General features: G+C 39.3%; 1 long non-coding RNA gene across 1 annotated transcript; it reads left to right on the top strand.

The window, feature by feature from the left end:
* The first annotated feature begins 153 nt into the window (after positions 1–153).
* On the top strand, positions 154–12,427 carry LOC117803763. The gene is made up of 3 exons (XR_004627832.1): positions 154–692; positions 1,864–2,008; positions 12,368–12,427. It is a non-coding gene; the product is annotated as an uncharacterized LOC117803763 (long non-coding RNA).
* Positions 12,428–16,418: the final 3,991 nt, after the last annotated feature.

The following is a 16,418-nucleotide window of genomic DNA, read 5'->3' on the forward strand; positions in this document are numbered from 1 at the left end:
GTTCTCAACCGAAGACGATGTTGCCTTCCTGAGGACATTTGGCAATGTCCGTAGATGTTTGTTACTGTCACAACTGGGCGGGGGGGGGGGCTGGCATTTCATGAGAAGAAGCCAGGGCTACTACACAGCGCTCTACAGTGCGCACGGCAGCCACCGTAACGAACGAGTGTCTGGTCTGCAGTGTCAGCGGGGCTGTGGCTGAGAGAGCCCGGCTGGCAGCTGCGCACGACGCCCACGTCACAGCTCCGTGAGCCGCTGACTTCCACAGCTGTGCCGGACAGCTGCGGTGGACGCGGGCCTCCAGGTCAGCGCCTCCGCACCACGTGAAGCCGTGGCTCTTCGCTTTTCTGCCTCGGGGCTTTCTCGGAAACACCTGTGCAGGCGCTGCGGGCGATTGTTCAGGCATGAACACCTGGAGGCAGCTCTCCATCAGTGTCCAACGTCCCTGTTCAGCGGGACAGTTCTGGGGGCCTTCTGTACAGTTCCTCTGCATGTCCCCAGACGGACTCGGTCTTAGTTGCCTACACTGGTAACCCCCTGGTGCAGCAGGCACTTACTGACCTAGGGCCATCACCCGCTGATTGAGGGTTGCCCGAGGGTTGTCAATACCTCTGCCAATTCCGGCTGTGTCTGTTGCTGGACTTCAGAGAAAGCAAAGACACTACCACCTGAGCTTGAGGTTTGGAATGCTGGTAAGTCTGCTAAACTGTTTGCTGTAGCCGGCTGAAATCAGGAACATACACATTATGGGTTTTATCACCTACCTATCTCACTTCCCATACTCTTCTCCCTACACTTGCCCCCCAAATACACTACCTATACACCAAGCCTTTATTTTAAGCTCTGCTTTCAAGGGAACTCAAGCTAAGACACAAGCTAGCAGGTCTGCTATGTTATATTGCAGATGGAATTAAAACAGAACCAAAAGTTGGCTGTGTCCCCTGATAAGCAAGGGAATCAGTCCATTAGACCCCTTTGGCTTACAAGTCCCTCTCCACTTTAAATTTCATAGTCAACTGCTTAATATTGCTTAACTAGGACTCTAAATTCTGTCCATACTTTATCTTCTCCCAAACCCAATAACACATCCCCAATGATGGGATCAGCCTTTTTGTTGTTGTTGTTATCTGTGCAGAAGTCATATTAGCTTGTGGGAGGAAAGCCAATTGACCTGATCTATTGCAGATTTATGCTAAGAACTTGAAATGGGCCTTTGCTGCTGTTTGGAAATCTTTCATGAATCTTTTAATAACTCTGTTACAGACTTCTTATTCCTTTTTAGCCCCAACCTGACTTTGTTAGCTCTTTTCTCCATGATCTCCTTGTACCATTTGACACCTTCTTCATGACATTTTTTTTCAACTGCGATTATTATACTATGTTTACTACTCCTTTGATCTCTCTGACAGCTCTTTTTTTTTTTTTTAATCCACTGGGTTCTCTTTTTACTCCTTCCTCCAACCTGGCATAAGATTTATTATCTGCCTTTTTCTACACTCATTCTCCAGAAGAGCTCATTCACTTCTATATGGGTGACATCTGAATATCTATTTCCAGCTCTGGTATTTCCCCTAGGTCCCAGGGTCATTTCTCACTGCCCATTCGATTAACCTGTCAGCTAATCTTCTCCTAGGTAGCCCATATGGCTCAGAAGAAGTTAATCCTCTCCCAAGTCCGGGAATCTACCAGAATGGTCTAAGGAGAATCTCCTTCTCTTGCCCAATTGGTTCAGCAACTGTCATGCAAACCAGTTCGGTTCCCTGAGATTCAAGGAAAGACTTATTGGGGGCTCTGGGGGGAATTCTTCTTTTATCTTCCGAGAGAGCTTTTAGAAACAATTCTTTTTCCCTTGCTTTTTCTCAGGATATATTCCTGTGTGGATGTGATATCTGGAAGGAAGGTCATTATATTAATACCACCTTGGGGATGAAGCCAAAAAATGGAGGAGTGCTGAGTCAAATAAATCTCAAGAAAATGGAGCTCGGAAAACCAGACGAAGTCTGTCCCAGTGGGTGCACTACTTTTGGATATCCAGCGACAAGAGTCAATATTTTTCCTAGTTGTTTAAGTCAGTTTCTGTTACTTGAAGCCAGAGGCTCTTAGTGAGAAAATATTCTGCCATGTTCTCTTTAGAAGTACCCTCAACTCTGTCCATTATTCCCCATTGTAATTGTCATCTCTTCAATGTCCCAGTGAATCTACATGCTTTTTTATTCTCTCCTCTTTCTGATTCATCTTTCATACTGCTGCCAGGCCAGTTTTCCTAAAAACCAATTTTTACCATGTTACTTCATTCTGTAAATTCCTGTAATGGTTTCTTTTTGCTTTCAGCTTTTAGTCCAAACTCCCAAGATTTGTTTTTAAGACTTTTCATAATCAAATTTTTTTATATACTCAATATGGTTTCTCTGTGTTCCCCATTACTCAGTGACAATCTTTTTTCCTAATATTCTCTCAACTGAGAAGTGTTTCCCCAACGAAATTCAATGTGTACTTTCAGTCTCTATCCAAGTTTTAGATTCTTGATAAACTCCTCTTGAATAGAGATAGCCTCCATTTATTCAAACAGTCTTTATTAGGTGCATACTCTATGTTCTAGGTACTCAACAGGGCAGTGGAGCTATAAAGTCAAATGTCTGAAAAAATCTTTCTAGGGGAACAACAGTGAAAAAAAAAAGTTGAGAAGCACTGTTCTGGATACTGGGTAAATAGCAGTAAACAAAAAGGAAAAGAAACCCCTGTTCTTCTGAGGCTTATATACAGAAGGAGGACCCACAGGAAACAACATAAATAAGTAAAATGCATAATGTGGCAAAAAAAAAAAAAGCAATAAGTAACAAGGAAAAAAGTAAAGTAAGGAGATAGAAAATAGATGTATGGAAGGAAAAGACATTGACACGTGAACTAAGGTGCCAAGAACATTTGAGTCAAGGCCTTCTTGAGTGAGGGAGTTAGTGAGAATGTCCCTCCACACATGGAACAGATTGTGCAAAGGCCCCGAGGCATGAACAAACCTGGCATATCGGAGGAGGGGCAAACCAGTGTGGTTCAAGAGAGGTTGGGAAAGGATATTAAAAAGCCATTTCAAAGTGTTCAAGGGCCCATGTCATAAAGGGTCAAGTAAGGACCTTGTTTTTAACTCTAATGACAAAAGAAGTCATTAGAGTGCTCTGAGGAGGAAATGATATAACCGGTTGATTTACACTTTTACTGGGCTCACTGTCATTGCTTTGAACATGGAAAACATGGCGCCAGGGAGATTAGTTGGGAGGTCTATCAGCCTGCTAGGGCTGCCGAAACAAAATACCACACACTGAGTGGCTTCAACAGCAGAAATTTTTTCCTCACAGTTCTGGAGATTGGAAGTCCAAAATCAAAGTGCTGGCAAGGTTTTTATTCTGAGGCCGCTCCTCATGGCATGTAGGCGGCCACCATCTTACTGTGTGCTCACATGGCCTTCCCTCAGTGTGTGCACACTGACAGAGAGAGAACAGGCTCTTTCTTGCATCTTCTTATAAGGGCACGGATCATCCCAGGGCTCCACCCTCACGACCTTATCTAATTCTATTCACGCCCCAAAGGCCCCATCACCAAATATCAACACAACGAGGTTAGGGATTCAAAATATGAATTTTGAGGGGGGGCACTCAGTCCCTAACAGGAGATTACTACAGTAACTCAGGTGAGAGATGGTGGGGAGCTCGTATGACATAGTGTAGTAGTGAAGGATAGAAATGAATATAGTTTTAAAGGTAGAGCAGACACAATGTGTTGATTGATCTCATGTGGGAGGTGAGAGAGAGGAGTCAAAGATGCCTAAGGGTTTTGGAAATTCATGATACTATTTCGTACTGAAGTTTTCAATATTGATAAGTTGAGTAACACAAACCAAAGCAACTAAGATTCTTTGGAGCACTGGAATTTGAAAATATTTGGTCTAATGAATCTCGATTTGTAAGTAAATGTGTGAGGACATTGTAAACGAAATTAATTCAAATTAAATTTTGTTTGACACAATAGTTGGGTAAAACCATCATTTAGAAGACAGGGGCTGGGGATTTAAACCATTTTGCAATGCCTGAGGCAGTCCTGTACAACTGAAGAACTATTCTGCCACAAATTCCAGCACTGCTGTTAAGAAACACTTGTGCAGTTTCTTTTCTGTGTTTGTTTATTAATTTTTTAAATCTCTTATTGCACTTCAAGGCAACAGAAAATAGAGTATTTTACTGCCAGTTACTTAGGTCCATTCCCTTCCCTCCCCCACTCAGCGAGGTTCTCAGTGCCTTGAGGGCAGAGGTGATCTCATGTATTCCTGTCACATCCTCCTGGAGAGAATGGCATAAAATGCCTTTATTTTTTTGTCTCTCTCCGTCTCTTCCCTTCTTCCTCTGTCTCTCTGTCTCTGTCTCTGTCTCTCTCTCTCCCCATATGCAGTATATACTCTCATTTTATCCATTTCTTACTGGAGTGCAAGGAATGATCTATGCCAAGCTGATCCTAACCATAGTTAAGGACTGACTTTCGCTTTAAGGACTTAGCATACAGGAGACGATAAATAAATATTAGCTGTTATGAATGATAATAACAGGAGGCATCTATGATGTCTTGACTGAAGCAACACATGCCTTAGTTAAAAGGTCTTCTAGCTGCCATCACCTCACCTATTCTCTTAAACTCATATCTTCACAATAGGATTTAACAATTACTATCAAGTTAATGAAGTTTATTTTCTTGATCTCAACTCTTTAATATTTTTTTAAAGATTTTTTATTTATTTATACGACAGAGATAGAGACAGCCAGTGAGAGAGGGAACACAAGCAGGGGGAGTGGGAGAGGAAGAAGCAGGCTCATATCAGAAGAGCCTGATGTGGGGCTCGATCCCGTAACGCCGGGATCACGCCCTGAGCCGAAGGCAGACGCTTAACCGCTGTGCCACCCAGGCGCCCCTCAACTCTTTAATATTTATTTCTTCATATTCTCTCACAAATTTTGTCTACATGTTGATTTTTTATTAGAAATAATAATATTGAACATGTATTATTCACTGAGAATCATTTTGTAAATGCATGTCAGTGTTTCTCCCTGATTATCACAGTTACAATTTTAACAGCTTCCTTATAGACCATCACATTCACTGATAGTTCCTTCTTTTTGTGTTGGATCATTTGTTTCTCATCTTTAATGAGTTTTATCTGATGTTTCTGCCTAGTCATTCTGTCATTGATTTTTCTTATCCTCCATTACATACAACCCCTCCTCCATGGATTATTGTCTATTTGCTTGGTTTCTGACTGTTGTGATTTATAGATGCGTGCTAGCATCAATTCACCTATGTGCTTTAGCTCTGATCAATGATAGTTGCTTGATCCTTCGAGCTTTTCTTAGATATTTATATCCCTGGCTCCCAAAAGCTGGTGCTTCAGATCTCTGGCTCAGGAAGGATTTGTTATAGCTTGAGGCATGTGTAGGAAATCAGTCGGATGTTTCATGGCAGAAGAGAACACATATCCCGGAATAATTGAAACTTTTTAAAGACAAAAGCCACATCTTTTTTCTTTCAATACTATAAAATATATCTTTACTAAACATTTATGTATTTATTAAATTATAGCAAATATACTCTCAGGGTATCCGTGGATTACTTGATGATAATAAAAAAAATAACAGCTAAATGTTGTTTTCAATATTGAAGAAAAGTAAACAAATCCATAGCCATCATAACATTGCATCATATGCCTAAATTAGGATGGAGTAACGCTTTCATAGAAGATGTGATCTGGGTTCAAAGAACACCTATCAAATGCAAAGGATTTACTTTTGACTTCAAGGCACATTAAATCCATCAAAGTTAAGATTCAGTATAGACACAGGTCAGATTCCATGACAAAAACCCAAAGAAACCAATCAAAGTAAGGTAACTTAGTAAGGCTGTAAATAAACAGTCTACAGAAGTCAATTTTATATTTATGATAAAAAGGAGGAAAAAAAACGATTCAACAAGCAAGATGAAATGTTTAGAAATAAGTGTGAGATCTATGTAAGGGTCTGCATAAAGAATATTTTAAAATGCTACTGAAATACACAAAAGAAGATGAATGTATAGAAAGGTATTGCACTTCTTTAATAGAAAAAATCCGTATCATAAAGATGTGATTCAATAAAAACAGCAGCAGCATTCGAGAACTTTGGAATCAGACAAGCTGATACTAAAGGTCAAATGGAAAAACGAAAAACAAGAATAGTCAGGAAAAATCTGGAGCAGTCGTGAGGAAGACTAGCTCTTCCTTATATTCAAACATATTTTAAATCTTCAATAATAAAAACAGTGCAGTACCTGAATAGAATGACAGATAATTGAATAGGAAAAAAAAAAAGGAGAATTTAGCATATAAAAAAGGAGGCACCCCAGATCAGTAGGATGAAGGTAGATTTTTCAGTGAATAATGTTGGGTCAATTGGTGAGGTCTTCAGCAATGTATAACTTGATAGCACATCTTTATATGGACCCTCCTCCTGCTTGTCTTCTCCCACCCCTCACTCATCCTCTAGACACACTCTCCAATAACATCCTTGCACGAAGGTCTTTGTTGCAAGTTCTGCTTTCTAGGGAACATAGGCTAAGGCACTTATTTTGTCCCACCTTCCCTCTGTCCAGCTTTATTCTTTTCTCATATATTTGATAACTTCTCAGCAGTTATAGTATTTCCCATTCATCACTCTATTGTCCGTAGCTAATTTAGTCTTGGTCTTACATTTTTTTAGATGCAATGCCCACTGTCAGTAGTTGGCCGAAGTTTTTCCTCAAGCTGATTCCTTAGGACGTGTTTCTGGGAACAATATACCCTGAATTCTTGAATGTTCTAAAACAATTTGTCTATTGTCCTTACACCTAAAAAGCAGTTAGACTGGGCATAAAATGATTAAGTCACAATTTTTCTTTGAAGATTTTGTAGGTGTTTCTTTATTGTGTTTTGATGTTGGAAGGATTAGAAGAGTCTGAATGCAATCTAAAATCTTTTTTCCTGAGCGCCTGAAGAGTTCTCTCTCTTTTAAAAGCTTTTAAATTTTTTTAGTGTATTTCTCAGTAAAATACATTCTGGGTCATTCTGGGTCAATTTACTCTGGAAAATGGTACCTTCTCAGTACATGTAAAGTCATTTATTTCAGAAAAAATTGTTTGAATTAGCATTTTATTTTCATTTTACTTATTTTTAAAATTTTTATCTCTGTGTCTACCAGAGGACTTTCAGCCATGTTTACTTCCCTCAACATCCCTCCAAATTTCACCTTTATTTCTGTTGTGAGATATTTTTCTATTTCATTCCTAAACTCCATTGGCTCGTATTTCACCCCTTTCTATTATCTTGCTATCTTTTTTCTAAGTTGTTGTATTTCTTTTCTTTTTTTTTAAAGATTTATTTATTCATTTGAGACAGAGGGAGAGAGAGGAGAGGCAGAAGGAAAGGGAGACACTAACTCAAGCAGACTCCCAGCTGAGAGCAGAGCCCCATGCTGGGCTCCACAGGACTTGATCCCAGGACCCTGAGATCATGACCTGAGGCAAAACCAAGAGTCCAATGCTCAACCGACTGAGCCACCCAGGCTCCCCTAAGTTATTGCACTTCTGTCTTATACCCTTCTTACTAGAGGTGATGGCTTCATTGGACTTCTCCCCTCCTCTTTAATTCATGCAAAATATTTGGTCATATTTTTTTTTTCTGCTCTACAGCAACATCTTTCTGGTGAGATTTTCATCTTTCATCTGTTTTCCTGTTTCTCTTCTTATTTTTTTCTCCTCAGAAGACTTTTTGGTGGGTTCCTGGGTGGCTCAGTCAGTTAAGCGTCTGCCTTCAGCTCAGGTTATGATCCCAGGGTCCTAGGATGGAGCCAGGCATTGGGTTCCCTGCTTATCAGGGAGCCTGCTTCTCCCTCTGCCCCTTGGCCTGCTTGTGCTCTCTCTCTCTCTCAAAAACAAATAAATAAAATCTTTAAAAAAAAAAACCTCCTTAAAAAAAGACTTTTTGCTGTGGTTCCTGTTTTAGTGCCATTTTAATTCCTCATTAATAAAGTATGCAAATTTTCCTCAGATAAGTTATTTGTAAGAGGCTTATGGTATGGTTGAATAAAGTTTGTGTATCTGGCTAGCTTGAATTTTTCTTGTGATCTAATGCAATGAGGGCTTATTTCTCCCCAGCTTGTGGAGATAAGCAACAATGGTATTTTTTCTTCTTTCTTTCTTCTTTCTTTCTTTCTTTCTTTCTTTCTTTCTTTCTTTCTTTCTTTCCTTCTTCTTTCTTTCTTTCTTTCTTTCTTTCTTTCTTTCTTTCTTTCTTCCTTCTTTCTTTCTTCTTTCATCATGAAAGATCTTTCTTTTCTTCCAATGCCAAAGAAACGGACTGCTTCCTGCAAATGTGGCTAGTGTGCATGATTCCCCATTTAATCTCATGTTCTCTGCCTTTTGGATCCAAGATAAGTCCAGGAACCTCGTGCTGCCATTTGGCTGCCCCTATTCCCATTACACCAAAAGATTTACATTTAGTATCTCCTTCAGTATCTCCCCACCTTCAGGACATTTATTTTGCTGGCTCCCTGCAAGACCTGCTGCTACTGTGCTCCTTTCTGCCTTGTATTCTAAATCTGCTGCTTCCTCCAGAGTCTACTGCTTTGGGCAGTCTTCCCACTTTTATGGAGCCTGGAGTTTTAGATTCTCTCCTAGTTTTACTAAAAATGGCACCGGAAATAGAATTTGAAGTGCTTTGCTTTCCTTCTCCTGTATTTCTTGTTGCTTTTTGGATAATTTCCAAAAAGAGAAGAGGTAAATGCTGACTTAATATCACTACATTCCAAAAGGACACCCTATGTTTCTCTAGAAGCAATGGTGAATTTCCTCATTAATGCCATCAACAAATGTTTGATTCTACCTAAACAAAAATAGGCTCTGTTCAAGTATGAAAAGAGTTTCCTGATCAAGACTCCATTATGACACTCTTTTATGCCCACATGCTTGATACATGAGTACAATGTGCATAGACTATATGATCCACTCATGGCACGTTAACTCAGGTGATCCACTCACGTACCCCAACCTATGGTCTCTCCTGTTCTTTCACTTCCTATTCCAATTACAAGTATTCTGGCATCTACCTGATATTCTTTTCCCTTCAGACTTAATTTTCTTCCAATTTACCACCGTGCTCTTGGCTCACTTTCCTTCTATATCCAGCCTAGGCCCACATATGATGTTCCTAACAATTTCTTGGTACTACATGATTTCCATAACCATCTACTATATCCACCCAAGAAAAGCCCAATCCCGGATTGATCTAAATGTCTATCTTCTCTTCTCCAATACTGCTGATAAAAAACCAATATCACACAAGCAGTGAGATGTGTTACTAGCACAGATAAATTGTTCCTAATCTCAGCGAAACAGTAGTTATGATGATAATGATAATCACTAACATTAATTCATTAGTTTATTTAAAGCTTCCTTATAGGAAGGAGAGAATTTGGTGTCATTTTGCTTGTATTTAATATCCGGCTCCCTTACTTACTAGCTATATGACTCAGGTATTCAACCTCTTGATCTCGGTTTTCTGTTTTTCTAAGAGTACCTACCTGCTAGTGCCATTGGGAGGGTAGAGTGAGATAATATGATTAAGGAATCAGATTGGTGTCACACACATTGTTCACGCTCACTAAGTGGTAGCTCGTGTCAGTATAATTGCTACATATTTTTAAGACAGACAGACAACTAAGTCACAGAATATATTCCAAGGACTATAAATTCTATAAAGGCAGTGTCTTTGTCTGTTTGGGCTGCTATAACAAAATACCACAGACCAGGTGGCTCAAAAACAATAGAAATTTATTTCTTATAGTTCTGGAGGCTAGAAGTCCAAAAAATGATGCCAGAGGGACAAAATTCTGATGAAGGACCTCTTCTGGGTGATAGACTGTTGACTTCTCATGTGCCCTCACATGGCAGAAGGGCTTGGAGAGCTCTGTGGGGTTTCTCTCATAACGGCACTAATTCTACTCATGAGGGTTCCATCTTCATGACCTAAGTATCCCCCCAAAGCCCTACCTCCTAATACTATCACACTGGGTGTTAGGATTTCAGCATATGAATTTGAGGCAGGGCGGGGGGGGGGGGACACAAACATTCAAACCATAGCAGGCAGTGGCTATATTGCTACCTTTTGTCTTTCACGGCTGAATATGTAATATTTTGCATAATACCTAGCACACGTGAGAGTCTGTTATTCAACAGATAGATGCTAAATGAAAGAAGGAATGAATGAGCAGATACACTCTCCATAGGTCACACAGTGAATAAGTGGCGGAGCCAGTATTTGAACTCAGATCTCTTAGACTTGTCGGTCACATTCACTTCAGCCACAACCTATTGCTTGAAGCAAGTAACAAGACCAACTGGATTTCAAGTGTTGGGGAAACGGACTCCAGTTCTTGCTAAGAAGAACTACAAAGATTGTGTGGCCATAAGTAAACAACCACGGATTTCTCTCCCATTCTCTACTCAAATCTTTATCACTCTCCTTGAATCTCCTATCTCTTCTTATATGTCCAATTTGGGAAGGTAAATGATCTCTAACTTTACAGAGAACATGGAGAGTCTTAGGCAGAAATTACTTCTGTTTCCTGCTTCTACCTGGCACTTCATTCATTGTAGATTGTGCCTCCCCTACTCCTTATCTCCCCATCCCCCCATCTCCCTTATCTCCCCTATCTTTGGCCCCATTCCCAGGAATTAGTTGTTCTGATACTTATCTTTTTATTCTTAATTCCAGGGTCAGAGATATTCAGGTCCTCTTCCCGAAAAAGGCTGGTCTCTTTACCATTAGGCCTGTTCCCTCCTCTACTTTTTCCTCAAGGGACTTCCAACATCACTAAAATCTTTAAATAATTTAAATATATGTTTTAAGTTTCATGCCATTTTATAACCATGCAGATATCTTTACCATCTTTCGGGAAAAAAACTACTCCAACTTTACCTTATCTTTTGCTTTTAGTCACATGAATATATTTACACAGAGATATCTCCACTTACCATCTCTTTTTCTTTACTTTTTCTATAGAGAGCTATCTCCACTTACTACCTCTTTTTCTGTACTTTCCATTACCAAGCTTTTACACCAACATGCCAAAAAACACAAATTGTTTCCAGCAAGGCTACCCATGACTTCCATGATCTAATGGCTTTGCTTAAATAATTACTGGATGATTCTTTACAATTTTTTCACTAACTTCTTTTCTCTACTCATGTATTAAATATTGGTTTAAATTAACACCTTTAACACCTTTGCCCATGACTGAAACAATATGACCTCATTCTGGATGATCTCATGCAGTCCTTGGTATTGACCATCATCATACTTGTTATAGTCTCTCTCCCGTGAGTTCTTAGACTCTTATCCAACTCCCAAATGGACATTTTCCCCTGGATATTCCACTAGCAATAGATTAGTTCTCCATTGCTTTATGATAAACCATTCTAAAATATGCTATCTTTAAAAAACAACAATTCCTTCTCTCATGATTCTGTAATTTGGTGCTCAGACGGGTGGTTCTTCTGCTGGCCTGGCCTGGGGTCGCATAGGTGGCTGCAGTTAGCTAATGGGTTGGCTGGGGATTGGCTGGTCCCGAATGGCCCCATTCATGTATTTGGGGCCTCAGCTCAAAATGCTGGAATGGCTGGAACTCTCTTGCTCCATGTTCTCTCTAGTCCTCAGAAGCTAGTTTCTTCACAAGGTGATGGCAACATTCCAAAAAGGTGAGAACAGAAACTGTCAGACCACTTGTTGCTGAGACTTGCCAGTCACATGTTACTTCTGCCACATTCTCTTGGTCAAAGCAAATCATATAACCAACTCTATTTCAAGAAGTGGGAAAATGGACTCCATGTCTTCCTAAGAAAACCTGCGAAGAATTTATAACCATATTTAAACTATCACATACACCTTAGACTTAACATTCCCCTGATATTTATCATCTTCCTTTAATTTTCTGATACTCCTAAATTTTCTGTTTTAATTCATGTGGTCCCCCAGGCCAGAAATCTAAGAGCAATTATTGACAACCCTCCTTTGTTTATCAAGTGTAATCGGTCTCCGGGTTCTGCCAAGTTTATCATGTCACTTTCTCTCAAATCCATTGTTTCCTTCCTTATTGCCTTAGCTTCAAGTTGTATATGCATCTTTGAACTGAAAGTCCAATTTTGCCTCTGTAATCTAGTCTCAGTATTCCTGCTAGGAAATTTATCTGAAATGCAAAATGATCATAATTCATCAAAGCAGATGTATATCCTTTTTTAAAAAAGATTTTATTTATTTATTTTACAGAGTGAGAGAGCACAAGCAGAGAAAGCAGCAGGTAGAAGGAGAGGGAGAAGCTGGTGCCCCACTGAGCAAGGAGCCCGTTGTGGGGCTCAATCCCAGGACCCTGGGATCATGACCTGAGCTGAAGGCAGATGCTTAACCAACCGAGGCACCCAGGTGCCCAATGTATAGCCTTTTTAAATAAAGTTATTTTTTTGTCTGGCATCTGAATCTCATTCCTATGCTTGGTTTGTTTTACCTCTCATTATTGAAGCTGGAAAGAATGATCACTGTTTCCCCAGCCTCTGGCTACTGGGGTGTGTAACCATCACGTGGGCTAGCCCAATCAGACATGCCTACTGCAGACTTTGAATCCAAAGCAAAGAGTGGCAGGAATGTCCAGTCTTTCAGGCAGCAGTGCCAGGAGTGGCCTCCAGAGTCTGGGGCCAAGGCAGCAATGGTGGTCATTCCAAGGTCCAGTCATCACATGTCCAAACAGCTTTATGTCATGGCCCTGCTGTCTTTTGTTCTTGTCTAGTTTCTGAGCCTGGTTCTCCAGTCTTCTATGTAATTCTGTGTGCTACCCAATGGCTTTTCAATATATTGTGTGTGGGGTTTTTTTTCTCTCGTAAAATTGGCCAGGGTTGATTTCTGTTGCCTACAAATCAGACCTTTGTATGCTTCTTAGTTTTTGCTTCACATCTTTCAGTGAGTCATTCATGAACTAATATTGAGTAAACATTTATTGAATGAATTATTGAACCTGGTTTCTGACAACCAGGGGCAAGCTATCTATAGGAGAGAGAAAAGACTCAAAAGCATGAACAAGTTCCATGATATTATTGTCAGTATTTTGGACTTGGACAAATCATCAATGACTTTATGCAGTGCTCTGTAGGCTTTGGTAGATGTTCTATTTTGGGGCTGTTAGAGAAAGCCCATTACATGGGCTTGGCCCTTAAGACTAGCATTTAAGAGATTTTAAGGACATATAAAACTACTTTAATTTTAAGAGGAAGAGAGCGGTGCTCTCTTTTATTAATAAAGTATTGTGTAGAAAGTGTAATTTAATCAATTAAGCATTACACAATTGCACAACGGCCAGAAAAACAAACAACTGCACATAGAGTCACCTTCTTTCTGTTTTAGATTGTAACGAATTTACTCTGACCTGACCATCTTGGCACAATCTGGTTAGAATCAATTAATTAATGACCAACATTCATTAATAATTCTAGATGGCATTATGGAATGTCCAGAGGTTTGAAGTAATCTCCTTCTATTTCAGCTGATTCCTGCTGAGCTAAATCTTCATTGGTAGAAAATACAAGGAGACATGTTTTTTTGTTGCTAAATAAATGTAACAAGTAGCAAATATATGGTAGTTAAGAGAACTTTCATAAATAGTGTCATTCCCTTTTCATTCCAGGCTAATATTGCCTTTCTATTCATTGTGCTTTTGAATATGTATGCTGGTAACATTTTATGAACCAGAGAGATCAGAGAAAATCTATTAGAAATTCAAGACTTGAGCTGGGTTGTGACACATTACAAAGATTTAGATATGGATATGCAGAGAGACAAAAGAGGTCGTTAGTGAGTGGGGAATGGACTGGGCAAGATATATGGAGGAGAAACTGCATTTGGCAAGTTAGAGTGGAAGTAAAATTCCATATCGGTTGAGGAGTATTAAAATAATGCAGTAATGAGAGAAGGCAGTGGGGAAGGTAAAATTAAGTATAAGGAATTGCCATTGACAATTCGTAAGTAGAAAAGGAATAGATGTAGTGTCTAGAAAGATTAATTTGACAGTCCTGTGCATGATGGATGGAAGGGAAGAGATACTGGAGGAGTCGAAAGGGTAGGTAAGGTGGTTAGTGCAATTATTACCTCATAGGGTTATTGTAATTATCAGCTCACAAAGATCTGGCAGTGAGTCAGGTAATAGGAATGAAAAAAAAGCAGGGAGTTTTAAAGATGTTATGAAGCATACATTTACAGAATTTAAAGATAGAACATGGAAGTCAAGAGACGAATGAAGAATTAGAGAATTAGTAGTTTGACGGTTTCTCAATGTAGATAAACATGGCCCCACTAACACAGGTGAGGTCAGAAGAAGATAATTTTAAAGAAAAAAAAGACACATCTGGTTGCAGATACATTAACTTTGAACATCTAAGTGGAAATGTTCAAGTTCCCTTTGTATATTGCAGCCTAAAAGAGGCACTCAAAACTATAAATGATCCTCATAGTGAAGACGGTTTGGTATGGGATGAATGAACTAATGAGAAAAGTAGCTCTCTGGGTAAAGGTCATGCAGTGGAGATAGGCAGAGAAAGAAGAAAGCAAAGAGGACTGAGAACAAGCTATCTGCAAACAAAAACAAAACAACAAAGAAAAAAAACAATGTAAAAGTAAAAATGGGATCTGGATTTGGAGGATTAAGCAAGAATGGATACATTAATAGCGTCAAATCCTATTCCAGCATTTCCTAAATATCCTTGAATTTATCACATTTACACCTGTATTATCTATTGCTATATAACAACATTTCTTAAAGCAAAAATAAACATTTGCTATGTTTATTTATTTTATGCTATTTTTTTATTACTATATCAAAAAACTTTTGTGGGTTAGGAATTTAGGAGTAGCTTAGATGCAATATTTTGGTTTGGGGACTCTGATGAGGTTGCATTCAAGATGGCAGCCAAGGTTGTAGTTATCTGAAAGCCTGACTGGGGCTGGGATGGCTCACTCACATGAGTAGAAAGTTGGCATTGGTTGTTGGCAAGAGATCTCAGTTCTTCTCCACCTGCATCTTTCCACAGGGTACTTAACTGTCCCTGAAGTATGGCAGTGGGCTTCTTCTAGAGTAAGTGATCCAAAAGACAAAACAGGAGGAAAACCATAATGTTACTTATGACTTAGGCTCAGAAGTCCCATTCCTTCATTTTTTGCAACATCCTACTGATTAGACATGTCAGCTCTATTCAACATTGGAGAGGACTAGACAAAAATATGAATAGCAGGAGGTGAGGATTATTGAGGGTACCTTAGAGGTTCACTACCACAACATGCCTCATCTTGTCACCAATCAGAAACTTAGAAGTATTTAGTCTTTTCTATAAAACTACTGACTTCTAACAGATCAAGTTGATGGAAAAGTTCCTAAAATAATGAGAACACCATATCTTTTTGTAATTAATTCATTTCTTCTTTCTGGTCCATTAAATTTCATTGTCAATATATGCTCTGAATTTGTAACTTGGAATGCAGTATTATGAAATAATTGGTGAGATCCATGGGGTCAGTAACCATACGTGAACATTATCCTCCTTAATGAAACATTTAATGTAAAGCACATGAATTAGTGATGTTTCCTGGCTCATTTGTTGATTATTAATGCTTGCTTTCCTTGTCTTCCCAAAGCATGTAATGTGCATTAAAGACACATTGATTTTTTAAATTCTATTGTAATTTTATGTTTATCCTTTTATCATTTTTATTTTTTTAAAGATTTTTTATTTATTTATTTGACAGAGAGAGACAGCCAGCGAGAGAGGGAACACAAGCAGGGGGAGTGGGAGAGGAAGAAGCAGGCTCCCAGTGGAGAAGCCCGATGTGGGGCTCGATCCCAGAACACCGGGATCACGCCCTGGGCCGAAGGCAGACGCTTAACAACTGCGCCACCCAGGCGCCCCTCTTTTATCATTTTTAAATGCTCTTCCAGTTTGATAAATAAGCAAGGTCTACATTAATTAATTAATCAATTAAGTTAATATTTTGTGAAAACACAGATGGCATTTTCAAAGTAGGCCATTCTTTTCAAATTTGAATGTGTAGAGTAATCACCCAAGAAGCTTGTTTATAGGTGCAATTTTCAGGGCCCTACCGACAAAAATTCACTCATTAGGTCTGGAATAGGGCCCTGGAAAGAGAATTTTATATGAGTAGCCAAGATGATTCTGAAATTGGTAAATCCGTAGGATGAGAAGGACCTGTATTCTTATGAAAAACTTTCATTAGCTCCTAACATTTATATCCAGCATTTAGTAGAATAAATTGGAGAGAATAA

This window comes from Ailuropoda melanoleuca, chromosome 9, assembly GCF_002007445.2.
Source record: "Ailuropoda melanoleuca isolate Jingjing chromosome 9, ASM200744v2, whole genome shotgun sequence".
Classification (NCBI taxonomy): domain Eukaryota; kingdom Metazoa; phylum Chordata; class Mammalia; order Carnivora; family Ursidae; genus Ailuropoda; species Ailuropoda melanoleuca.